We start from the raw sequence: 27,337 nt of genomic DNA on the forward strand, positions 1-27,337 counted from the left end.
GCAAGCATCAATGAATGGCAATGGGTGCCATTTTTTTTCCGCATGGAGAAATACAGTGACACATCTTTGTTTCATCCACATTTCTGTGTCAGATGCCACTGTGTCAGACTGCCCCTCTGCTGCCATCTGTCACATGGCAACAACATGTTGTGGGATATTGGTGGGAAGGTTCAGCCTCTACTGCCTCACTATCAACATCCATTTTTGACATTACTTTCAGGGCAGCCCTTGAACATATATTCATTTTATTGGCCTTTGAAAGCCATGCCTTATTGTGTTTGACTGCTTAAAATGATAAGAAGCAAAAGAAGACTGGTAGTTATTGGTTTGCTTGTTTGTTTTAATGAATATTAAATTTCCCTTTCTCATTCTAAGAACTGTTAGAACTGATCACTGAAAACCAATGAGACAGAGATTTTCCTGTCATGTAAAAATTATCTAAGGCTAGTATACTTTTTATATACTATATTATATAGTATACTATATATACTTCTATGTATACTATATATACTTATATGTATATATAGTATACTATATTTATTAATATTCATCGTATATACTTATATGTATATATTATACTAGTATACTAGTTACAAAACAATCATAGTTACACATCTGATGAAGGCAGTAAGAAACAGAAACTACAATTTTCATGTATGGGATGAAAAAAAACCAACAAAAATATAAAACACCAAACACCAACATTTCCTTCCACAGAAGAATATAGCTGATCATCAAATATTTCTATCTGTTCTAAGTCTGAATACGCTTGGCAAAGAGATGTTACCTGCAGGAGAAAAATATGTGCTTCATGAATATCACAGAACAGCTGCCAAGTATGTGCAGGTTTACAGTAGCTAAATTTCTGGTCTGGGTTCATTAGCCATATCTTTGGACTTGTCAATGCATGAAGCACTCTTTCTTCTGCAGAGTTTTATGTAGCTGAAAGAAATAGATTCATTGTTCCTTATGCAAAACACAAGTGCAGCAAAATTTTGCTGTTTTCCCCATTCTATAGGTGATTACTGCCAAATTATTCTATTCAAAGCTGACTCAAGTAGCAGTCAAAACAGAAAAGATAAAAGTAGCAACCTGCAGTTAAAGTATAGTTAAGAGACAAAGAAAAGTTTTAAGTATTTTTAAGGGTGTTTGTTGATAGGCAGGTAGTAAAAAGGATTAAATTTTTATTACTACAACTTAAAAAAAAATCAGGAAAGACAATACAATGTGTCTTCTTAGTCCTTGCCATTGTTAAATGTTGAAGACTACAGCAGAAAAACTTTTCACATGGAAATTCATAAGTTATTACCAATGTTCTTTTTTAATGTTGTTATTTTTATTTTCTTCAGCTTAACTAATGAATTTAGTGCAGAACTATCAGCAAAAACTGGAGGCTTGTGGTAAGTTGTTGCACTACAGGATAAACAGAGTGGATGGAACGAACTACTGAGCAGCCAAAAAAATACTTGAGTGGTACAATAAACGTGTTATGAGTTCACTGGTCAAATTTTCTATGAAAAACAATGGCAATATGCAAAGAATGGAAAAGTTAGGATGGAAGCCATTTTACTTACATTTAAATATTTAAAACTGCAAATGTACATATCTGTACATTCTGGGCAATCTTTGCAGTCAGAGGAAACAAATGGGCATTTCCAGAACACAAATAACCTCTTACATTCAATTCAGTCATTTAGACCTTTCAAGTGAAAGTAACTGTTTCCTTGCAGTGCTTGTTTCTACCACTCACAATAAGGATATCTTGGAATCTTAGCTCATATGTAGCTGTTACATTACAAATATTCTCTTATGTCATATGAATCTCACATAAGAGAAATCCAAAACATGCCTGGTAAGGTTTCCTCCTGCAGTTGAATATTTTAATGTGCAGTTTGGGATACTGCTTACCATTTGTGTGACCTTCCTACACACCCAGGACACCACAAGCCATTTGGAGGGGACTGCAGTATCTCACTGTATCTGTCACTGCAACTGATCTGTGTTCAAAAGATAAAGGATTGCAGCAGTTACTTGTAATCAGAGATGACAGGTCATCTTATTCATTCTTTTGCCTTTGGGCAAGATCAACTATATTTTCTATGAGGTATATCAAAATACATTTTTACATGAAAGTTGTTAAATAGTTTCATGAATTATTACTGAGAAAAAAATATCCATAGTAGATAACCAGCATCTATGCTGTTCAGCTGCCTCAGGGCTGTGAATAGGTAGACCCTTGAGAATAAAAATCCTGACAAAGCTGTATTCAAAACCTTTGGCCATGTTAACTGCAGTAATTGTAAAATGTTCCTACATTCCATTTTATGGCCATGCCAATTTTATAGAAAGCCTATATCTATTGTTCCAGAGATTTGTATGGGACAGAAATATCTGTAGATCTATCTAGCTAATGTGCAAGCTAATGGGAGCTACAGGGTAATAGTCTGTCCTTAATTCACTGGCTTCTTTCAAAGATTCAGCTCTCTGTGCATCTTATTAATCTACTAATGAGTTGAACCAGTTCTGAAGTACACAGGCACCACTTCCAGATTTGTTAGAATTTGTTTGCCTTTCCCTGGTTTTCATCAGTGTCAAAGTACTATCCACAAAAACAAGCTATTCTATTTTGAGAAGTACTTTGAGAAAGGATGCCCTTTTCAGGAAAGGTTTTTTGAATTTGATAGGATAAAAAAGTACATAGCATATAATACACAATTTAAATCTGAATGAGAAATACTTCTATTTACATTAATATACATTAAAAAAAAAAAAAGTGTGAGCTGATGTTTCATGTCTGATACAAGAATTCCATAGCATATTTTCATAATGGAAAAGTGAAAAGGCTTACAGGAGTCCTGAGTACCCATGGCTAATATAAACTACCAGAGTACATCCCACAGAGAGCTCCAGGAAGGGTCACAAAAAAACTATACTCTTCAAGAAGAAGTCTTTTTCTACTGCACTACTTAGTCTGAGCTATATAATTGCCTGTTTTTCAGAAGGCTTTTGTGTTAGGTTCTGCAACTACTTTCATTAATATGCTTTATAAATAAGATTGGCAAAGTAGCCTTTTCAAGCCTTCAGGAGTTGGGTATAGCTTATAGATTATATCTGCAAATACACTGAGAGAAACTGGGCATTCATGTTCTGTTTTGTTCAAAGAACAACTGAAGTACAAAAAATACAGTGTGCCATTATGAAGAATGGACTACTTTTGAAACTAAAAACAATGTCTTTAGGCTCAGAGATCTTAATTTCTAGCATAAAAAAGAATAGTTTGGGTCATCTTTGCATAACTGAGATATATGTATGAAACCATGCCCTTTTTTAATGACAGTATATAAAATTTTGATGATTTAAGATTGTTTATTATATATCTAGCATAAAATATTTTCAGATCTAAATATGTCCCAAAAGGTAATTTTTTAAAATAGTTTGGTTGTTTTAAAAGTTGCACGAGAGTCTCTGAGGACTTTGCTTCCAACTAGCTGTTGTAATTCTGGTCAGAGAGCCTAAGGGTTTGTTTGTTCTGTATTAGAGCAGCTAGCGTCTGAGATTTAAGTCCTCCTCCTTTTGGCCTCATCTTCATCTATTCAGGAACACTGGCTGGCTGCCACTGCTCTGCAGCTGTCTAGGCTATGTCTCTATAGCTGTCCTGGGTCAGTAGCTACCCTATGTAACCTTAGTCCTGCCATAAATTGGATTGTGTCTTTTGCAATTGCTTTCCATTTTTATTTGATGGTTGGATTCAAACCTGTTCTATGGTGCATTAGCTGCTGATCCTTCAGATCAGTCTGACATTCTAAAGAAAATGAGTTGGAGGTGCTGTACAAAGTAAAAATCTTTAGACTGTGGGACAAATAATTTCCCTTCCCCTGATATGTACAATCACTAACAAGGAAAATAAAATCTCTGTTTACAAGAAAGTGTTTTATACACATGGAACAGGTAAGAAAGGTGCTCAGACACAAAATTCAGAGCAATTTCTGCATCAACAAATACAGTCTTTCATTATCACAGTCTAACAATTCAAATAATCGTGTTAATATCTTAATGCACCTTAATGTAAACAGCCCCAAAAATGAAGAGCTGACTACATTACATCATTACATTGATAAACAATTATACAAGTGTGTTGACATTTACTAAAGACTGCCTTTATATGGTGTACTCAATTTACAGTTTTCTGTCATGTGATTGGCACAAACTACAGTAAATGAAAAAAAAAAAAAAAAGAAAAAAGAAAAAAAAAACATTGACAATTTCATGAAATCCCAACTCAACTCAGAGGAAAAAAATATTAAGAGAGATATTTTTATTGCTTTTCTCAGAAATTTAATGTTTATAGTGGAATATATTTTTCAATTTCTGGAAGCATCAAGAAGCAAAATATACAAAAAGCTAGAGATGTGAGATATGAAATTAGCAGCCTATTTAGTAAGATATCATATTTTTTCTGTGTGTTCAAACAGAGCTTAGCACAAAGCCCAGATCACTCTGAAATACATACAAGGCAGCTCATTAGCTGATGAGGTCCTGACTAGGCTGCATGAATTTTATTAACTCTATTGTCCAGAACAGAAGTTTACATAAACAGTTTACACTACAGCACTTCCATATAGATGCTTAGAGATGTCTTAATCTTCATTGGAGTCTCCCCATACAGCATTAAAAAATGTTGAAGAATTCATGTTGTTTGATGGGAAATGGCTATTGCAAGTTATCATAATTTTGTATCCCAAGCTGTGTATTGCTGGCAATGAGAAAAGGACTGACAGTAAAATGGAAATATGAAAAAATAATTTACTACTGATTTTGTAACATAGCACTACAATCCCCAAGATAATAGAAAATATCTCAGCCGCATGACCCATTGGAAAAATAAATTTCTGATTCCTATACAGGATTGTCTACTGTAGCTCTACACAGGAATGACAGGAAGTACCGAGAGACAGTAAATTTCACAACTATATTTTTGACTTAATCAGTAAAGAATAAAATACAAGATATGCTGAGGAGTTTTATTTCTGAACCATTGAAAAACACTCATCAAAATGCAATATTTATTGTTAGGTTTTACCCACTTTGGTAAAATGTTACTATCCCAGAGGAGAGCTGCAAAATAGAGCTTAATTTTACCAAGACATAAAGACAATAACTAAAAGCTCTTCATGCATGTTTTTGAACACATAGTCCAATGCTTTCAACACAATGAAGGAAAATATGGAAAATTAATTGAACAGTCAATAGGTTCTGATTTTTCACATTACCTTGAGAAAAGAGTGTTATGTTTCTACAGACCGACCTATTGATATTATTCAAGGTTATATTCAGACCGTTGTAGCTGCCAATGTTAAAACATCTACCTGATAGAATGATTCAGGCTTTTTCCTTTAGATATCCCAGTCATCATACAGTCAGTGGGTTAAATCCCTCAAAGAGGAAGTAAAGAATACCTAAGTGAATTAGAAAATTAGAATTAGTAAAGAATACCTAAGTGAATACCTAAGAATACCTAAAGCCTTTCTTTTTCCACTGGCAGGACAGCAAGTGTATTTGGGTACATTATACCACGGTCTTTGTTTGAACAGTTAGTTTATGTACCTGTGCAGAACAGGCATTTTCATCTCTTGACCTTCAGAGCTCTGAATTCACTTTCGATTACAAGCTAATGAAGGATGCCCCTTTTTATGCACAATTAGGGAATGTGAACACAAAGCAACTCCAAGACTCCATATATTTCCTACGGGGATGCCTCCACCTCAGAGAGCAGCAGAGCCTGTCAAAAAAAAAAAAAAAAAAAAAAAAAAAAAAAAAAAAAAAAAAAAAAAAAGGCCATTTTTCCTCTTCAATCTGGATCATAGCACAGAAAGAGATTGAAACATTAGACTTGTAAGGTTTGAAAGTTCACCTTATGTTATTTCATTTACTTTATTATTTTTGTTTTAGCAGTCACTTAGAGATGAAATATACAGAAGCATACAATTAATTCATGTTCAGGAGAAGAACACATTAAAAAAGTGTACTAAAAACATGTAATTTGGTTAGTTTTTAAGAAGGCCAAACATTATTTACATAATCAGCACATTAAAATTTTGTTAATGGGTTGTGAATATATAGGTTGCTTTCCTAAAGAAAGGTGGAACTTTCTTTAAAGCTAGAAAGTTAGAACTTTCTTTAATATTGGTAGCTAGCACTCTAGAAATATTTCGTGAATTTGACTTACTTTTTGGCCTTTCATTGTAAATGCACAGAATGATTTCTAATTTCTGTGGTACAAACAGGTTTTTTAAAGCATCTTTCTAAGCAAAGTGAGCAAGTCTTTCCTAATCTCCTCCTCTCCACCCTCCCCACCCTCCCACCCAACCCCCCCGCCCCCCCTTTTTATTTTTTTTTGTTGTTCTGATCTATTGATGTCAGCTACCTTATGTGATCTACCTGAATGAGTTAATAAACTAAAGAAAGATCTCAGTTGAGTAACTCCAGTACTTCTTTGGTAGAAAGATACCCTTAAAATATTTATATTCTGCGACTTCTATGACAAATCAATATATTCTGATGTTATCTTTCTCTGTTGACCCATGGAATCACAGAGAACAGTAAGAAAAGCAACAAAATAGTGTCATTTTCCTTGTGTGTTCATACAAGATTTCACTTCTTCACAAGTAAGAACTTGAGAACTGTAATAGTGATTTGCAGTGAAAGATGTTTTGTCTGTTTCAATAAATGTATACTAAAAGTATCGTATTTCCTCTGTACTCAGCACTGGTAAGGTCACACTTTGTGCTGTGTTCAGTTTTGGGCCTCTCACTACAAGAAAGACATTGAGGCTCTGGAGCACTGTATTTATATTTATATCTGTGCTTGTATTAGGATAAACATAATAGTTCATCTATTTCTAGATAACAAGAAATTACAAAAAAAAGAAATCATATGCTCCACAAAAGACTATGATCGACATAAGAGGAACATTATGTAATGATTACACTGGCAATATAGACAACAGCAAGTAGAATAAGTAGCTTCCTAGTCTAGCAACTGTAATTTAACAGAGGGTCATGGAGCCCCTAGGACTGTGGTCAGTTTTCTTTCAGCTGTATAAGCCTTCTTCACTTCCCTTTGATAGTGATTTATGTAACTGAATGTGTCAAACTGTATTTCCAACAACGTTTTGAACACTACTTCAGACCTGACAAGCACGAGCAGTAAACTGCAGCTGTATTTTCAGCAGTATTACACACAGTAGTGATCTGGGAGTTGAGTTCATCAGTGACCTACCTAAGTTGTTACCTCCCCTTTACAAGACTGGTTTATTATCTCTCGCAGGTTTCCAGATTGCTTTTCTATTATCTATTTATCTTCTATACTTCTACTGACTACCTGTTTCAGCCGATAACTGCCAGCTGCCTCAAATTCTTTGTGATGCCTGATAAAGATCTCTCATGGCTGAGCCTATTGCTGTTGTTACAATGTGCTGTGTTCTCTGTCCCCAGGAGCTCTAAAAGAAAGAATTTTATTAGGCCTTGAATAGATGTGTTTGATGCTTATAAAGAAAACTGACCTCAGTGAAAAGATGTCCTTTGGCTATATTTTATTATTAGAATTCTACAGTCTAATCCTATTTATATGAATTTTATCATACACACACACAAAATGCAGTGCACCTACCCGTTCCACAAGCAAAACTAGGATTAAAATTTCATGTTAGTGGATGGGCTTTTTGTGTTCATGTGTGAGGGTTCAATTGGACACAGTGGTTTATGCAAAGCTTACAGAAAGTGGCTGATGTGAATTACCAATATGGTTCTAATGATGACACTGAGCATTGCTGGAAATGAACACAGGCACTGTGGGTGAGATCACACGGTATGTGCATGGCATCCAGGGGATCAGGCCCAGCCAGCATGGATTCATGAAAGGCAGGTCGTGCTTAACCAGCCTCATCTCCTTCTACTATTGGGTGACCAGGCTGGTAGACGAGAGTAAGGCTGTTGATGTAGTCTACCTAGACTTCAGAAAAGCTTTTGACATGGTCTCTTACAGTATCCTCCTGAAGAAACTGGCAGCCCATGCCTTAGACAGGTATACCCTTCTTTGGGTAAGGAACTGGCTAGAGGGTCTTGCCCAGAGGTTAATGGTTAATGGAGTTAAGTCCAACTGGTACCCGTTACAATTAGTGTCCCCCAGGGGTCGGTTCTAGGGCCCCTCTTGTTTAACATCTTCACTGACGAACTGGATGAGGGAACTGAGTGTACCCTCAGTAAGTTTGCAGATGACACCAAGTAGGGAGGTGGCTCTGATCTGCCTGAGGGTAGGGAGGCCCTCCAGAGGGATCTGGATAGGCTGAATCGCTGGGCTGAGGTTAATGGGATGATATTCAACAAGGCCAAGTGCTGGATCCTGCACTTTGGCCACAATAACCCCATACAGTGCTATAGGCTTGGGGCTGAGTGGCTGGATAATTGTGAAGAGGAAAGGGACCTGGGGGTGTTGTGTGTGCCCATGTGGCCAAGAAGGACAACAGCATCCTGGCCTGTGTAAGAAATAGTGTGGCCAGCAGGAGCAGAGAGGTGATCATCCCTCTGTACTCAGCTCTGAAGAGGCTGCATCTCAAGTACTGTGTTCAGTTTTGGGCTCCTCACTACAAGAAAGACATTGAAGCCCTGGAATGTGTCCAGAGAAGGGCAACAAAACTTGTGAGGAGTCTGGAGCACAAGTCTAATGAGGAATGGCTCAGGGAGGCTCAGGAGAGACTTCATTGCACTCTACAACTTCCATGAAGGCGGGTTGTGATGAGGAGGGGCTTGGCCTCTTCTCCCAGGCAACAAACTGATGAGATTTAGACTGGACATAAGAAGGAACTTTTTTTCTCAGAGAGTGTTCAGGCACTGGAATGGCTGCCCAGGGAGGTGGTGGAGTCACCATCCCTGGCAGTGTTCAAGAGGCGTCTGGATAGGGAGGTAGGAGATATGGTTTTGGGGTTTTCAGTAGGGAGGATGGTTGGACTAGATGATCTTGTAGGTCCTTTCCAACCTTGCGATTTTATGATTCTATGATTCTAGCTTGCCTGCGTACATGAGATAAGATTGAACAGTGTTTGCATGGAACAAAATTCAGTCTAGAAAAAGCATGTAATCAGCATGTAATCATACAAAAACTGTAGAACAGTGACACCAAGACCCTTTAGGCCCAGACTGTGATCAGAAGGCATAACTGGTGAGGTAGCAGAGGAAAATATTGCATTCAAATGAAACAAGTGGTAATGGGGCAAATAGACTAATCTAGTATAAAACTTACACAAATGATTGTTGGACAGATTCACATAATAACATCAGGCATTCAATACCAGCAGCATTTTATTTTTCTTTGGAGAAAAATAATTCTTAAAAACAAATTCCATTAAATTCACTAAAAGGACCTCAAGTTGTTATGAATCCAGAGAGGAGAACACATAACATGCAGTCTCCCAAAGTCTGTCTCATTGCCAAATGGATGTGGAATGAATAACCAAACATGTAACTTCTTTTCACATATACAGTGGGTAATTTTGCTTTATTTCTTCAAAAAGATAACTGAAACATACACGGCATCACCCTCCACACACAAAACATATACACATGTACAGACACTGCTTGGAACCTTCGCTAGCTTCTTGAAATTCACATGTAAATTATTAATCACTGTCACTAATACATTTTTAATTCTTACCCTTAGAGTGTGGCTGTGAACATTCTTACTTTGAATAATAGGCTGCCTACACTGGAGCTTCTCAAAGACTGGAAGGGTGTAGGACAATGACAGGGCTTTTTTTATCTGTGTCAGGGACCTGCCTCACTTCAGAGCCCTCATTCTGTAGCACTCACAAAAGAGAGCACTTGCTTTAAAAACCTAATGCCAGTGAAAACTGGAGCTGCATAAAAATAAAATCATTCTTAAATGGTAGCTTTTTGTCACTTTAAGCAGGACACTGAGCTGTATCCAAACTTGTTCAGGCTGCTGGCCAGAATCACACACTGCTTTAATTGCAGCTAGCTTGTGTTCAGTCTCTGCCTCAGACTAGAAAAATGTGATGAAGCGTACAGCAACAATAGGTTAATTAAGATTCACGGACCTTTCCTAGAGGGACTGCTCTGAAAAGAGTCATATGAAGAAACTGCTTGGGGCACATAAATATATATGGAATATGTGTAGTGTTATGTAACAGCATGCTAATGTTGTCTTCTAGTTCTATATAGATACACCAATGCATAAATACTTATATATGCACAGAATACATCTATTTTAATGTATTATATATTGTACTATATAGTGTCCAGTATGTACTAGTACACACTAGAATAGCAAATACAATGTATCTGTGAATTTTATTATCCAAAACATACATTGCATACATTTATACAAAAAGAAAATCTAAACTTATATTTATACAGTTATGTATTCATTCAAATTAAGGCAAACTGAAGAGGAAATAGAACTATAAAGTGAAAAAAACCATCACCGTTTGTATTTTCATGCATTCACTGTTTCAGTTCCATTGGAAAACCACTCTTTTTTGACATTCTGCAAAGCATTATGTGAACTGTTCATACTTCACTGAGAAAGACAATGTAACCATGTTTTTCTGAATTTTACACATACTATATGAAGCCCCTTATGGCCTACAATTTTCTTCAGGGCACACAAGGTGTTTCAGTATAGAATACAGCTTACCACTAACACAGTGCCAAGTTTAAAGTCTGCATTTCAGCAATAGCAGCCCAGATGATCCTAATTTAAACACCTGTGGTCTTGTAGTTGTGGGCCTGCCTGGAAGTGATCATGAGTTTGAGCACGGCATTTGAACCAAAGTCCCCTTTGCTTGTATATCCAGGAGTCACTGCTTGGTATAGTTGGCCTCTCACAAGTGGTTTGTATTTTTTTTGTCTTCCAAAGCCTTTAGTGTGACCTGATGCCAGGACAGACCCTGTGACCATGGGTATTCTGGGCACAGCTTCCATCATACACTTGCACAGGAGATGACTGACACTGCTACTTGCATTAGTACAGCTGTGAGTTTCATGAGCAGCACTGGCAGTCCTTGTGGATATTTACTCCTAAAAACGACCTTGGGACTAGGCAAGTAACTCAGTTACTACTTATGTGATGCCACAAAAAACAGCTCTAAAATGTTCTGTTTGTTTCAGAAATAAAAGCATTTTCTATGTCACTTGGAGAACTATTTACTGCTCCTTAAACAACTTGTGCCAGCATCTGTTCAGGGACAGGAGAGAGCTGGCTGCTTTACAGGCACGTGATAAATTACTCCCTTTTTCTGAAGCTGAAGAACTTCCAGTAGAGGCTGATGATAGAAACATTTTAATAAAAGCATCTTAGAGAAAGAAGGAATTATCTTCTTATTGAATGTAAATTTTATACAGGAAAAATAAAACTTTTCTGGGGTATTCTGCTGGGTTTTTTTGTTTTTTTTTTTTTGTTTTTTTTTCCCCCCAGAAAATTTTAGAAAGGTCAATGTACATTTTAGCTGACTCCAGCTAAGGGATGCAAACATTATTAGCAGAATATAGAAAAGCCTATCAAGTCCCCCTGTTGCTCAACAGCAGCTCAGCAAGCTGAATATTCTCAACTAATACCCAACTTCTCTCCATATCCATAAAGATGTACTCCCAGTTCTTAAAATGCCTGTGAAGGTCCAGTTTGTAAAGTTTGAACCAAATGCTCTGAGTGCATTAAAGTTATTTTAAAAATAATTAAAAAAAAAATCACATGGTCTTCACATTTACTTTTTGTACATATTTTGCAACATAATGTCAATAACTGTAACTACTTCTTTTCAGATTACTTAAAATGTTGCACATGACATGCAACATTACCCATGAGAATAGGCATTTATGGTAAAGGCTTTAATTATCTAATGATGTGGTTATGTTCCATCATTTACCCATAGGAGTTTAGCCTCAAGGACAGAATTTGGGGATGATTTAATGGCTGTTCTCAGAAGTATGTTCATGGCTTATACAAAACAGTTCCTGAATTTTTCTGGGGAGTGTGGAGGTAGGGAAAAGGGAGAGAGAGCCACGACTTCAATCAAGAACTCATTCCTCACGGCCAGATTTGCTGCTTGATACGGTGAAGTTCTCCCATTTTCCACGCTAAGATCGCTGTCATTTTTTCTTGACATAAGCTTGGCTCGCCTTGCTGTAACCTTTGTGTGGAACAGCCAGCGAGTGCAAACAGCCTCATAATGTGCAACACTCGGTGCCCCGTGTCCCGCTGAGAAGGACAGAGGGGTGGGGCGACGGGGCGGACGGACACGACTCGTCCTGGCCGAGCCGAGGTGAGGAGCGTGACACGCGGCCGAGACACCACGCGGGCGCTGGGTCGGGCGGGGGCCGGGCGCTGCCTTTCTCGCTGGCTCGTCGTCTCCGGGCCGGGCGCCGCGCCCCCGCCTGCCCCGCGGAGCCGGGTTGGGCAGCCCGGGAGGCGTCTCCTCCGCAGCCCCCGCCCCGCCGCGCCGGTGCTGAAGCGCCTCGGCCGCTCCCCCGCAGCACCCCCGGGACAGCGGCGCCCCGTCGGCCCCGCAGCAGCACCCGGGCCTCCCTCCCAACCACCCGGCCCGGGCTCTCCTGCCGTGGCTCTGCTGCCGAGGCCGCCTCATGGGGAATAAATAAATTCATAGCCCCGCTCACCCCCGCGGCAGCAAGAGAAGCCGGCGGCGGCCGCGGGATTAGATCCAGCCCGAGCTAGAGACCAGGTAACGTAACCTACCCGCCAGGAGGGAGGAGGAGGAGCAGCGAGGCCGCTGAGGTCGCCCCCATCGGGGAGGGCTCCGGGGGACGGAGACGGGGCTGCCACAGCCGGGGCGCGCCGGCGTCCCCCCCCATCCCCCCCCAGCCCCGTTCGCTGTGCGCGCCGCAGTGTCAGTCACACACACGCTCACGCACACGAGCCGCCACCCACGCGGGGATGGATGGACGGACGGACGGATGGATGGACGGATGGATGGGTGGATGGATGGATGGATGAAAGGACGGACACCGCCCCTCGCGGGCGCTGCCCGCCGGTCCCGAAGCAGCCGCTGTTGAGAGGCGCCGCACGCCTCGCCGTGCCCATGCGGCCGCCGGGCGCTGACAGCGGGCGGGGAGGCGGGGAGGCGGGCGGCGGGGCCGAGCCGAGGCCGCATCCCAGGGCGTTGCCGCACCTCCCGCTCTTCGCAGAGCGGGTCCGCGGCCAGGGCCGCCTCCGCCTCGGGGCAGCTCCGCCGGGAGACGTGGGCGGGAAGAGCGGCAGCGAGGCTACATCAGTGTGCCTGACTGGGCGTCACTTGGAGGCAGTGGCCCCTAGGGGAGCGGCGACGTCACGCCGCTGTGCTCGGGGAGGGTCTGCGGGGACCCTGCACTGAAGCTCTGCCTGGCGTGGGCAGGGCCGCTGCGAGCCCAGCAGCGCTGGTTCATCATCTCCAAACACCGCTGGCTTTGCTCAGAGGCTGTTCATCCAGCTCTCCCCGTGACTGGTACCAGAGCCGGGAAAACACTCCTCCATCGTTATTTTTATATGACCTCTGCTAGCACACAGGGGACACAGCGTCCTTGAAGTCTCTCTTGTGTGGGGCATTGATAGCCTTGTCCCGAAAGAAAAGGGTTTCTGTGTGCACACAGATCTCTGTGCCCTGGTTGAAGTGCCCGTTATAAGACACTGGAGGTGGGATACGGCCCTAACACATACCTTTTCACATTCTGAAGACCAAAATGTGTTCTGGTGCTCCAGGGAGGGCCACTGGTCTCTTCATCCAGCAGGCACACTGCAATCACGCAGACATACTGCTGCTTTTCAAACCAGAGGTGAACAAGAAAACTGAACAGAGAAAAATAACATTTAGAGAAAGCATTTTTATTATTTATTTATTTATTTATTTATTTATTAGATGCAAGCCTGAACTTTTAAGCAAAGAGGAAATCTTACTGAGATTTTTCTTGCTTTTCCACCAAACAGCTTTCAGTAAACTGAGGGATGCGGATGCCTTCTGCAGGCATCCATTCCTGACTCTGTGGTCTCCATAATAACCACCTGTGTCTCCATAGTGACATTCACCTGTGTCTCCAGTTACATATCAAATAGCAATGAAAGGGGTGCTTGCAGCTTCCCTTGCAGGAACGGAGCCATAAACTTAACTGCACACTAGTTGAGACAGTGAAATACTGCCTTTGCTCTCTAGATGAACCATGATATGAAAGTTGGTCTCCATGACGGGGGAGGGAGTAGACTGATATTTAAAGGAAACAGGAAACTGACAAGTAGTTCAGTAAAAGTGGCAGTGTTTTTATTTGTACATATTAAATTCGTAAATAATACATAAATGATTCCCTTCTTACTTTTAAAGACAGCTCTCTCCCCTCTTCTTCCATGATTGCTGACTTTGGATATCATACTTGAGAATGAGTACTGAATGGCTTCCACATAAAAGGAAAACAAGAAACTATATTTCAAAAGTTTCTATAGTGTGAGCAATTAATTACAGAACTATAACTTCACATATCTGAATAGCTCAGCTAACTTAGTTTGGAACACAGTGTTTCTAGTATAAGTGATTTCAGAGCAAAGCATGTCTTTGAGTAAGGCAAATACTGGTAGCTGGAGGTCATGGATTTTGTGTGTGTGTGTGTGTGTGTATGAGTGATTTTGTTAAAAATATATTTTTTTTTCATTACTTTTCTTCCTTGGATTTTGTTCACTACTTTCTACATTTTTACTATTCCTTTGTGTATGCATACTTCTGGTATCCATTGGTTTTCTGTTCCTTCATTTTAGGAAAAAAGAAAAAAATCCACTTTAGTAATATATTTCTTGTCCTCTTTTTATGACATGCATGTGGCTTTGCTTGCAGTATCTCCTGGTTATTGTTTAAGGAAGGAGACTACACCTCACCTGATTTTTCTCCTATTGCAACATCACTGGATACTTGTGAAGAGTAGAATTTTTCTTAAGTAGATTTCAGCTTTAGTAAAGATGATGTCTGAGTGAAATTCTGAATTAATTCTATACCTAACTTTCTTTGCTAGAGTTAATGCTGTCCATTTTCTTACGTGAGAGTCAAGACAAGAAAAATGGTCTTTGTCTATCCTAATTATTTTTAATATTTTTTAAAATATTTTTTTAATAATTGATAGCAAATATTTCCTGTATCTGTTCAGATAATATATATATGATGTCCTAATGTTTGTACAGTACCAAGGAGAATATTGCATCAGAAAATAGGATTTCATTCGTCAGCTGTTTTATGTATCAAGGAAATGTGAGAAACAGGCTTTGTTCCACGTATGCATCCCAGTCCAAACCTGCATTCTTTGGCATGTTTGTATTTCTGAGCCATTGTGCCAAGTTTCGTAATTTTATTGTGAACCTTGGAACCTAAGCAAAAGTAGTTGGGATGTGGGAGTAAGGGTATGATATTCTATAACTTGAGTAATATAGGATGTTGGGCTAACTTGCTTAGCTTTACATTCTATCATGTATTTTCAGTATTTTTTATAGCTGTTGTTCTGTAGTTAAAGAGTCAAAACAAGCTTTTACTGAAGAACAAATTCATAGTTATGATGACATAGTTATGGTGTCTGGCAAACTAGAAGGAGTCTCAGTTTTGTTTGTTTGATTATTTGTTTGTTTTTTTTTTTCTTTGCAATCTCTTGAGTTTTAATTTATAATAATTATGTCTGGAGGAGAGGTGATCACAGAATTGCAGGGATTGGAAATGACCTCAAGAGATCGCTGAGTCCAACCACCAGCTAAAGCAGGTACCCTACAATAGGTCACACAGGTAGGCACACAGATGGGTCTTGAACATCTCCATAGAAAGAGACTACAGCCTCTCTAGGTGGCCTGTTCCAATGCTACATCATCCTTACCATAAAGAGGTTCTTCCACATGTTAGTATGGAACTTCCTATGCTTGTTCTATTATTACACATGACCAAGAAGAGCCTGACCTTATCCATTTGCCTCCCACATCCCTTTAGAACAATTCCTTATCATCAGCTCCTTTTATTGATTATATTTTTGAATTTAGTATATAAAGTGATGTTAGGTGGTTCCTTTATTTGTTATCATCAAGCTCAAGTCACCAATTACTTCCTACATATATATATATTATTATATATATTATATAATATATAATTATATATATATATATATATATATATATATATATATATATTATATAATAAATAATATATATTATTTTCAGGACATAGTGCTTTCCTGTCTCATGATGCTTGCAGTAATATGTAATAAGATGTGTGCATGGAAAGCAATTGCTGAAAAAGTGAATAAGTATTATCAAAAGGATATTGACATTAATAGGGCAGTTAAAAAAAAAAATAAAAAAATCCCAATAGAGAAAGAAGAAAAATAATAGGACAAAAATAGGACTTTACTTTGACACTTCCCATTACACGCTTTTTCTCTGGGTGGCTTAAGAAATGGAATTGATCTTAATTCACAAAATCAGAAAGTAATAGAGAACAAGTTTAACTCTGAGGTGATTATTTATTTATTTAGCCGTTGATGTGTGTTGTTTGGACTTGTTGTCCTGATTATTCAATGTGAAATACTGAACCAACAAGGAGGCGGTTGTTTGAGTAATAGTGGAAATCATGGTGGATTTGGCATTCGTTTCTTATTGTTCCTATAAAAGATGATGAAAGTGTATGATTTTAACAATGCACATGTAAATCTCTGCAGACTAGACTTGCCCAAACACATGGAGGATATGTTTGCCACTCAAAAAATACTTTCCAGTTGCTTTGACAGGAAGTTTGGTAGTTATTTCACTTTCAGATCATTTTTGTTTTTTTCTGTGGATCAGGTTTTCCTGTGGCGGACTCAGCTGTAGGTGGTGATCAAGGTGATGATCAGTGTGGGAACATTCAGAAAGCATATGCTGCACAGAATACTGTTCAGATCATGTCCTATATGAATGGCTTTTATTGTCTTTATATTTTTAAGAAGTTCTTTAGATTAGCTTATCTTCCCTCAGCTATTAGAAGGCTCCTGCTACTCCTTCAGACATGTTGCTCTCATCAGATGGCCTCTATGGAATCAAACTGTTGGCAGCACTCTCAATTTTGGCACACAGGGATAATGAATATAAAACAGTGACTAGTAATTGTGTTCAAAGTGTATTCAACATCGAAGATTTTTTACCATTTGCGTAGTGATAGTACAGTGATGAATGTTGCCTTTTGCATGATGTGCATGCAGCAGAAATTAGTAAAATCAGTCCCAAAGCAATGCTGCGTAATTCCCAAGTATATAAGTGGTTTTCTTTTCAAAGAAATATAAACATTAATGTACATTTTAGCTTTTATTCTCAGCAACATGCTTGCAAGTATAAGAAGTTATTTAGGCACACCTGTAGTCTATGGGACAAGCAAAAATGAGACAGTAAAAGATAAAATTTCAAATTGTTTCTGCATCAGCTTTAGGCTTATACTTCTCAGTGCTTGTTTTCCATATCCAAGAAATATTGAAAACAAATGTGTACACTACTAGAAGTGTACAATACTACAAGTGTCAACGTCTTATGGGCCCGTCCTGCCCAAACAAGCCAAAGAGGATTTACCGTTGCTATGAAAAGAAATATACATGCAAAATGCGTTATTATTATTATCCAGAGAGATCTAGATAGGCTGGATCAATGGGCTGAGGCCAGCTGCTCAAAAGACCGAGTGCCGAGTCCTGCACCTCAGTCACAACAGCCCTATTCATCGCTACAGGCTTGCAGCATAGTGGCTGAAAAGCTGCAAGCAGGAAAAGGGCTAATTGACAACCATCAGAACATGAGCCATTAGACAATGACCTCTAGTTTCACCAGGAGAGATTCAGGTAGGTTATCTGGAAAAATTTCTTCTCAGTAAGAGTGATCAAGTGCTGGAACTTACTGTGCTGTTCAGGGAGGTGGTTGAGTCACTGTCCCTGGAGGTATTCAAGAATCATTTAGATGTGGCACTGAGTGACATGATTTAGTGGGCATGGTGATTGTGGGTTGACAGTTGACCTAGATGATCTCTGTGGTCTTTTTCAACCTTAATGATGCTATAAATAGGACTGGCTTTGGGTCTGAAACTGGGTGCTTGACCCTTGTCCTCAGCAATGCTTTCTGCTGGTGTTAGAAATGGAGAATGGGGAGATATAAACTGCCAGCTGGAAATAAGGGTGATTTAAGGGTTGGGAAAAAGTGTGTTCGGGACAGAGACTCAAGTGAGCTGAGTGGTGTGTGTCAGGGAGCTGGTGGAGAGAACAGAGGAGGTAGAGAGAATAGAGCCTCACCGACAGGGAAATCAGTTCTGTAAGCTGAAGAAGACAGTGGACCTATCAGCCAATTACCAAATACTTTATAAGATGTACTCCTTATAGTAATTTTTATATAGTGTTAAACTGAGGACTTCCTTTCTGTCCTAAGGAATTTAGAGTATCTTTGCTCATTGTGTTACACAGGGGTCCTAACTCCTTGTCTTTCATTACGTTGCCTCTCTTCCACTCTTCTACTGCTAATAAAGGTGAATAAAGGGACTCAGTAGCCCATAATTAGAAGTCACAGCACCAGGTTTTGGAAAAAAAGTGATTAAAACTTGTATATTTTGAGACCTGTGGGTTGTATATTCAAAGAAAATGAGAAAAGTATATGCCATAATAGCTTATATGAAGCATGAAGCGTATTTTGAGTTTGCGAAGAGTAAGGGAAAAGGAGATCCTTTGCTCTTGTTCTTTTGTAGATATAATTATGCTGTCTAGAAGCATAAGGGCTTTATTTTAATGTTTTTCTGATGTAGTTATCCTAAGGGAGATGTTTTGTTGTTGTTATTCTGGATACAAGAGTGCTTTATTTCAATGTAGGTTAATTATTTATTAATACATAGCAACAGTGCAGCACAGTGTCATATATGACCTCTTTTGGTTTTAGCTGTATTAGTACAGTGAAAGAGATTTGTAAGTGAAGTTAGTGAATGTAATGTCCAAACTTGCATAAGTCTGAGAAACCAGGGAAGGACGTTTAAAGCTGACATCTGAGCACACTGTGGCATTTTCTGTCTCTTATGTTCAGAGATGCATTAAAAGAATATGACAGTAATGCTAATTGTCATTTCCTGTTTCTGTGACTCAAGTATTTTGTCTCTGTACTCTAGTGCAATTCCACTGGGTTGCTCTTTGTTTACATACATTAAGGGCTGAGTACGCTCTTTTGATTGCTTCCAAAGACATTTGGATCACTGACTTTGACTTGCCTGATTCGTTTAAATGAAAATTATTTCTCTTAATCATTATCAAAATGATTTCTGTCTTGAAACAAGTACTTTTATGTGTCCTTCTATGTCCTTCATTTCCCCTCATTTCTTTCTGTGGGAGCATTTTCCGCCTATTAGAACAGGGGGAGATATCAAAGTAACCTTTTTGCTCTGCTCATCTTACTGGTATGCTGTATTTTCCACGCTAAAACTGGAAACGGTTACATCCTCACTTGTAAGATAGCTTTTATATGGAGTAGATGATACTCCTCCATAATAACCAGTAGGTATGTTACCTTTAGACTTGCAAGTGTTTACATTCTTTACTCTTAGTGTGTTTTGTTTATTATTTCTGCTTTTCAGATCTCATGGGTAAAGGAAAATATGTAGCCTTGAAGAATGACAAATTGAAGAGGCAAAAACAGAGTAGAAGTGCAAGAGATGTTATTATTTTGAGGAATTTCATGAAGGCTAATACCTTCAAGCTATCAGAAGCAGAATGATGGATCATATTTTCACAGTAGTTTCAAGAAGTCTTTATTTACTTATTTATTTACTTACTTACTTGTGAGAAAGTAGTAGAAAGAATGTTGACTTTAGCTTTTATTCTATCTGTGTGCTTATTGTAGGCTGTAGCAATATTTTTTTTGTTGATGAATTGTTTTATCCTATCACAAAATGGCACACTCGTATAACAAGATTTCTTCCAAATGTGATTCTAATAAAAGAATAAATAAAATATACTACAAGGAAAACTAACCATCAAAAATATAATTCTCAAACCTCAGTACAACAATCTAGAAAATAAAAATTAGATATTGAATCTTATTATTTAGCTTGAGAATTCTTGAGTTCCAGGAGTACTTTGCAAAAAGACATGGTCAGAAACATTTAATTTAACATTACTCTTAACGCATAAATCTATTAAAGATTATTCCATTTAGATTTCCTTGAGTAAAGATCTAAAGTCTATGACTGCAGGAGAGGGAGACATGGACTCTGCAGTATAGATTTGTTCCATAAGTTTCTCCCCACTTACTGATTGTACAGCACTGTGAACTCACCCTACAGTGCTTGCTTGCAGAGTTCATCTGCACATGAATAGATGACTCACTCTCACTTGTACTATTAAAAAGGCACTTTGACATAAGAAATGAATATGTCATGTGTGCATTTCCGTGTCTGGTACTGCCCAGACACAAAAGCATGTGTTTATTCAACTGAAGGTTTCCAACTTCGAATTATTTTTGCTATATATTAAAAAAGAGAGATAAATTATTTCCACAATTCTGTTTATTAGTAAAGCTAATTGTTTTACGCAACCTGCATAAATATGTTCATACATGATCAGATATGAAAGCCTGTTCTTTCCACAACTAATACAAGTTCTTTTTCTGACTCTGACAGCATAAGCCACTGATAATGTAACAAGATGTTCTTTCTTAACTAAGTAATCAGCTTGCACTTCTAGATGTATTTAAGTATTGCATAAAGGCTGTATATTGAAAATTATGTTCTTAATCCTGCTCTTCTTGCTCATCAATGTGTTTCAGCGGCAACACTTTTTTTCTTGTACCAATTTCCTGAAAAATATAGCAGTTAGTTGATATATAACAGTTTATTTTTAAAGTATTACACCCAGATGCTCCTCTAATAAAATAGATTTCTCACAGAATACTGAGTTATACTTTTCACTGGGAATAGAGTATTAATTTCAGTATTACTGGGTCCTAGATAAGGAGGTTGTTATCTCTCTTAATAACAGGAGCTTAAATCCTACTTCTCAATCAATCCTCTCATCTAACCAATTCTCTTAAAGGATAAAATCAGAAATTACAAATTTAGTCTGAACAGCCCAGCTTATAAGTGTGTTGAAAGCAGATGCGGAGGTTTATATATTCCTTATAGAAGGAATAGTGTATACTTATGGATAGAAAGGGAAGACTGCTTCTTACAAGAACAGTTTGAAAGGTGTTATGAGGGTGAAGGAGGGGAAATGGCACACTGGCAGTACCAGAGAGTGAGGAACTGTAGATCTGGACCCCGTAAGAATGCAAAAGGACTGAATGCTTTAAGATGTTGTAATGTCATTACTTTGTCTTAGCCCATGAACTGCCAGAACAGAACAGATGATCTTTTTGACAGGAGTTAGCAGTAATTTATCCCACTAAAGACTGAAGATCTTCAGTAATGAAGGAAATTTTTATTTATCCTACCAAACCAGAGAAGATTCTGTTTTTCAGTGCAAAGTGGCTAGTGTTCTCACTGGTTCTTCATGGTGTTCTCACTGCTCCAAAGGGGAGGTTGAGCTGTTTGGTCAGTCCCTGCTGGGTTCATTAACTTTATGTGTTTGTTTCTGTTACCCTAGTTGAGAAGAGAATAGTTTGCATTTATGTTACTAAAAGGCTGGACTTGAATTATTTAACCAAACCCCACAGAGCACAGAACCTTTTGTATTTGGTCAGACTTATGCTCCCAGGGTCATTTTCATCTGCCCCTCTGACCTTGCCAGAGGGAGTCGTTTATTTTCGTTTATTTTTTCACTTGTTGGACAAGTTTATCTGAGTCCTGCTGAGGAGAAATGGGCTACCTACTTTCTGCTGCAAAAGGGAATCAAGGGAAACTGTTTTTGTTTTTTTTTTCCTTTTGTCCAAAAGAGAAAAAAGCTTATGTAAGACCTTTTTTTTTTTTTTTTTTTTTTTTTGGTAGGAGACTGGTGACAGCAGTGAAAAGATGCAAAGTTTTGAAAGTAGAGAAAGGCAGGAAAGGTACATGTCATAACCCATCAGGCTGCTGGGCTTTCATTCGCTGGCAGTCCAGACATACATTGACTCATTTTCTGCCCTGCTCTTAAGGAAAGCCATTGTAACCCAAGATATCTAAAAAAGCTCCATGCCTCAAAGAGAAGGGATGAACAGTACTGTCAGACCACTGGCTTTAATTTAAACTGTAAAATGCAGCAGTATAAATAGAGACCAGATTGAGCCACAGGGTGACTTTTGAGAGGCTGTGCTAAGTTCACCATCTTTAAAAAAGACAAAACAGATGCTGTAGATCCACAGCAAACTAGTACAGTGATTTGAATCTTATACCTGTGGACATGAAATCTGTTAAATTTCACTCAGATAGATATACACAAGGTGGTTGATTAGTTGAGAGAGGAAAAATCTGAAAGTGAAAAAATGTGAACTATGAGGGAAAGGTGCTGCTGAAGTGGCATTCAGGCCAGCTGGGAGCTGCGTAAAATTTGTATCTCTCTTGAGGAGTCTCTGTTGGCAGGATTTGTGTGTATTTCAGCCCATAAAAATAAACCTGCTTTACGTTGGTAGAAACTGCAGCCAAGAGTTATCCCTTGGGGGTGAAGGCTTCTGCCAGAACAGCTGCCCCTCTAGGCAAAGTACAAAGAAATTACACCGCACCCTTTAATCACTACAGGGTATGTCTCCTTGTCTTTAAACAAAAATCCTTCATCAGTTGCTGGATATTTTTGTCACTGTGCTTGAGGATTGAAGAACTATGTACCCAAGCACAACTGTCATGTTGCCACTTTAATCTATGCTTACACTTATTGCTTACTTGTTTTAAATGCCTCTCTTAATCATGTGGATGAAAACCAAGTGTACTTGCAGCAAACATAACATGTTTAAAGTTTTATGTGTGTAAATCATAACCTAAAAGCTGTAGACTTTCTTAAAGGCAGGAAACAAACATTTTTTTCCTTAGCGTAGCTATGAAACTACAAATATTTACTACATTAAAACAGGAGTCTTTCACAAGACTGACACCGTTCAAAGTTAAGATTCCAGAAAACACTGTAGTACCATTCAATTCAAGCTCATTTTCCTTTTCTCTTGTATTTTCAGTGTCTTCACAGCATCGTGTCTTTTCTGGAGAACACCTTTCGTTTCTAAAACTCACTAAGCTTTATGCACACACACTAAGTTCTACAGAATTGGGCTCACGTACATTATCTGATATGACTATAGATATGTATTTTTTTTTACTTGTTTGTAAACAGAATAATTCATGAAAGAGAAATGAAGGAATTTGGTATCAGAATTAAAAGTGACCCAAGTAAAACAGAAAATTTGCAAGCATCTGTTAGTGATTTGAGCATATTTTGTCCCTCATAAGCTAGAGTTTTTTTGTTTTTGTTTTTTCTTAAAACAAGAAAGTTAGCCACTGGGTTCATATGACTTTCTTTATGGCATTAGGTGTTTTTCACATAACCACAGCTGCTACCTCTGCCCTCATAGAGTTACTGACATCTGTAGCTATAATAGTAATTTTAAAGATAATTCTTTTTTTTTTGTCTTGTGGGTGATGTTTTATAAGTTCATACAGCAAAATGTAAGATAATGAGGAAAACTGAGGGGAAATTGAGGTACTGGAGAAACATGAAACATCACTCCTGTGGCAAACAAGCCTCAGATCAGCTGTCAAGTCTTTCCTTACCTTGGACTTTGTATCCTGGTGTGTGCTTGAACTGTTGAGCTGTGAGAGGGTAAGCCCGGCAGTTTTGGAGGCTGGTAGATTAGGAAGGCAGAGTGGACATAGGGCTATCAGCAAGGAGCAGGCAGGCACTGCTGGGAAGGGCTGGCAGACTGGTGGGGAACATGTGTTTTCGCAGCACTGCCATTGCAGTCAGTGTCAAATTACAGGTAGCAAGAAGTATTGATATTTTTCTTGAGCCTGAGATTTTCAACTTGGTGCACAGGTGCACACTGTGCTTGATGCAGCTTGTAAGTCACCAGTATGCCTGGCTTATTCCGAAGGATGGTGTACAAGAGGGAGATGTTACCATTGCCTCTTTCCAGTCCTCTCCTTGTAGGCAGATAAAAAATCTTAATGCCCATGGACATCAGCTCAGTCTTTTCCTACTGTTGTCTCTTTGTGATTCCTTTTGGTCTTTACCATTCAGTTCTAAATGCTAGCCACTGTCAACAAGTGCCTACAGGAGAATCAAGCAAGATCCAGCCCCAAAGGATATGAGTTCACGCAAAGTTAGGCAATGTGATGTGCAACGTAACTTTCATATTTGCATTTTCTTAATACCTAACACACTGAAACTTGTTTTTAATAGGCATTTTCATGTCTTGTGACATGTCTTATTACTCAAGCTCTTGCGTATATGCAGTTATCTAAGCCAACATTATCATTCAGGCCTGAATGCTTTTTACATAATTCACAGAAAATTCTTTTAAATGAATATTATATGTGCTGTTTTTCTTCTGCAAATAGATTTACTAGGAAATTCTTAAGCCTATTCAGAAGGTTTTCTTACTTTATCTGGCAAACCGTTATTGTTGTTCTGGTTAGTAGTAAGCTATTCCTGATGCATATCCTGTATCTGTATTATCAGGAACAGCCTTAGGTATTTTTTTTGCCTTGAGTAAAATATATTCTGCTGCCTCTACTCCAGCATTTGTAAGAAATCATATTTAATACCACCTGTTTTTATAGACTTTTAGAATGCTACATTATTGAGCTATTACAAAGCATAGTCTCAGAAAGTTCCAGAAAAAAATATGAGACAAAGTATGTATACCTTATAAAAATTAATGTCTTATTAGCAATTTAATCAGTGCAGTCACAAATTGGCTCTGAAAATGCTGCCTTTCCAATTCTGCAGCAACTGGGCAACTGTCCAGTCTTTTCATAAGGTAAGCTGCCCTCTGCATTGTTCTGTAAGGCACTAAATATCGTTTCAAGTTTTAATTGGTGTTTGGATGGTTTATGTGATTATTTGGTTGAGCAGTTTGTGAATTAATACTGCACATGTGAAATCTGTCACTGTTTTCTTTTTATAAAAAGATGGCTAGAGATTTTCTTTTGCTATGTAAGACTTGAAGATTTACTTTAAAAATGGATAGTATTAGTTAGCTATGTTATGTACATAAGGCATGAGATAGTTTATCTTCATCTTCCATAAATTTTCCTCTACACAGCCGTGATAGCCACAAAAATGTTAGTAATGCAGTATTTCAGAGTTACACATTTTACAAACACAGCAAAAGAAAATCCTGTACAAAATGGGTATTGCAGCACATGCTGTTCGGAGACTCATTGCTCAGCGAAAATGAACTTATTTTTCACAGCAATAAAAAAAAGATTGCAAAATTTCAGATTTCAATGCTGTGTTGTTAAGTTGTGGATCTCTTTCAAGGAAGATCACAAGAACCTTTTTTTAGAATTTAGAAAAGACATTTTTCAATTCTGTATTTTATTGAGGGTTACATAAACAGAAAAATCACTTCCTACTCCAAGAAAACTTCAGATTGGACAGGAAGAAGCATCTGGGTCATTAATGTAGTATTCCATACTAAGAAAATGCATTGTGGGCAAATATGGGTAGATTAATCTGATCAAATGCAGAGCTCAGCAGCGTAGATATGTATAATTGAGCTGATTATCTGTCTACCTATTTTATATAATGGATAGATATAGTTTATGTTTCAGATCATTTAACTGTAATTCAGACGTGTGAAAAGGTGATACATATCTCAGAAGTTTATTTTTGCCCATTGACTATAAATGACTATAAATGGAATGAGGATACTGAGATAACTTATAGATGCTAGTACTTTCAGTATCTAAAGACGGCTGTGATGAGTCCCTCCTTTAAATCAGAAACAATCACAGATGTTCTGTAAACCGGAGAATACATTTAAGGCTTTATTACAAACCTTCATCTTTCTTAAAATGTGATAAGCTAAAATTACGTAGTAGGAGGAGAGGCAGGAGAAAAGGAGATTCTCCCCCAATATCTGAGATGTTGTAGGTGTTCAGCCAAATATATATATATATATACACACATATACATATATATATATATATATATATATAATATATATATGTTGGCATATATATAATATTATAATGGAAATTATATGGAAAAAAACAGTGACCAAATTCCAAACCCCTGTTTAGCTTAAAGCACTACTGCCACTGCTAATGTAAAGCATTCTTTCAAGAACAAAAAAAGTATCCTTAGATTGTATCAAAGGACAAATTGTTCTAGAGTGTTAAATATATAACTTGGCTGTATGGAAAAGAGATTATTTTTTAGATGTCTGTGAATAAGCAGATGTACTGGAACAGACATTACTGAGTAGCAAATCTGAGCTGGCGTTCTGGTGATCATCCAAAGTAAATGATTGTTGTGAACCTACCTCAATTTTTACAGTTTAAGCTTATGATCTGAGAAGTAATTCTCAGCCTGTTTCTGGTGCCTGGCTTTCTTCCAGGTGTTAGCGGTTAAATTTAATGAGCATGTGCCTATGTATGAGTGGGCAGCAATGTGCAGTAAAGTAGCTACATCTAGGCACCTATCTCAGAGGAGTTCTCAAGGAGCTAGGTCTGTATTATACTTAAAAATCTACTGCTACTATTAGTCACAAAATACCCTTCTAGTCTTGTATTCTGAGTTGGGTAGTAGCCTCTGGTATGTCTAAATTTTTATAGACAATAGACGAGGACAGCATTAACTTCATTTTTGTGAAGTTCAAGCTGATGGTGAACTGGAGGCCAGCTGCCTGCCATTTGTGTGCCCTATGCCAATTAGCTCTGTCACTCAGAAGTGCACTTTAATGTGAGCTCTGACCCTCTACTTCATGCTCAGTTCCCTGTATTTAGAAGTGTAGGCACAGATTTAAGCCCTTCTGTTTGCAATCTGAAGCATGTGGATGCACTCCAGCTCTGATCCACCACCATGGTGCCCAGTTAGTGCTTTTCCAGTCTTCCTGGTGTTGATTCTGTGTAGTGTCGCTAGAGGACATATATGGATGCACCTTCTAATGTATTGCTGTTAGCCTGCTGTTATTCTCTTTCTACGGTTGCTGTTTGTGGATGCAGAAATGTTGAGGCCACAGCTGATTTATCTTCCCCTGCTCTGGCTCTCCCAGGGTGGGCCAGGAGCCTGTGAAAGGAAGGGCCTCTCCTGAAGGCCACAGCAGGGGGAACATCTTTGCTGACACAACTGAGAAGCTGCACCCACAACTACATACAAGTTGTCAAAGTGTAACAGAGCGTATCCAGCTCAAACAATAGCTTGCTTCCTAT

The 27,337-nt window shown here is 38.5% G+C and overlaps 1 protein-coding gene and 1 long non-coding RNA gene across 3 annotated transcripts in view; one reads left to right on the forward strand and one right to left on the reverse strand.

Annotated features, from left to right (window-relative positions):
* Positions 1-622: 622 nt before the first annotated feature.
* Positions 623-5,772, reverse strand: LOC116653377. The gene is made up of 3 exons (XR_004307062.1): positions 5,605-5,772; positions 1,909-1,997; positions 623-942 (listed from the first exon to the last, which is right to left on the reverse strand). It is a non-coding gene; the product is annotated as an uncharacterized LOC116653377 (long non-coding RNA).
* Positions 5,773-12,665: 6,893 nt separating this feature from the next.
* Positions 12,666-27,337, forward strand: part of SLC16A7 (solute carrier family 16 member 7) — a 77,751-nt gene continuing 63,079 nt past the window's right edge. The window contains exon 1 of one of the 2 annotated variants that reach the window (XM_015855221.2): positions 12,666-12,751. The gene's annotated coding sequence lies outside the window, so the exon portion shown is untranslated. Of the gene's footprint in view, positions 12,752-17,853; positions 17,877-27,337 lie in introns of those variants that run through there. The other variant, XM_032443278.1, reaches the window with a different exon arrangement.

Source organism: Coturnix japonica, chromosome 1, assembly GCF_001577835.2.
Source record: "Coturnix japonica isolate 7356 chromosome 1, Coturnix japonica 2.1, whole genome shotgun sequence".
Classification (NCBI taxonomy): Eukaryota; Metazoa; Chordata; class Aves; order Galliformes; family Phasianidae; genus Coturnix; species Coturnix japonica.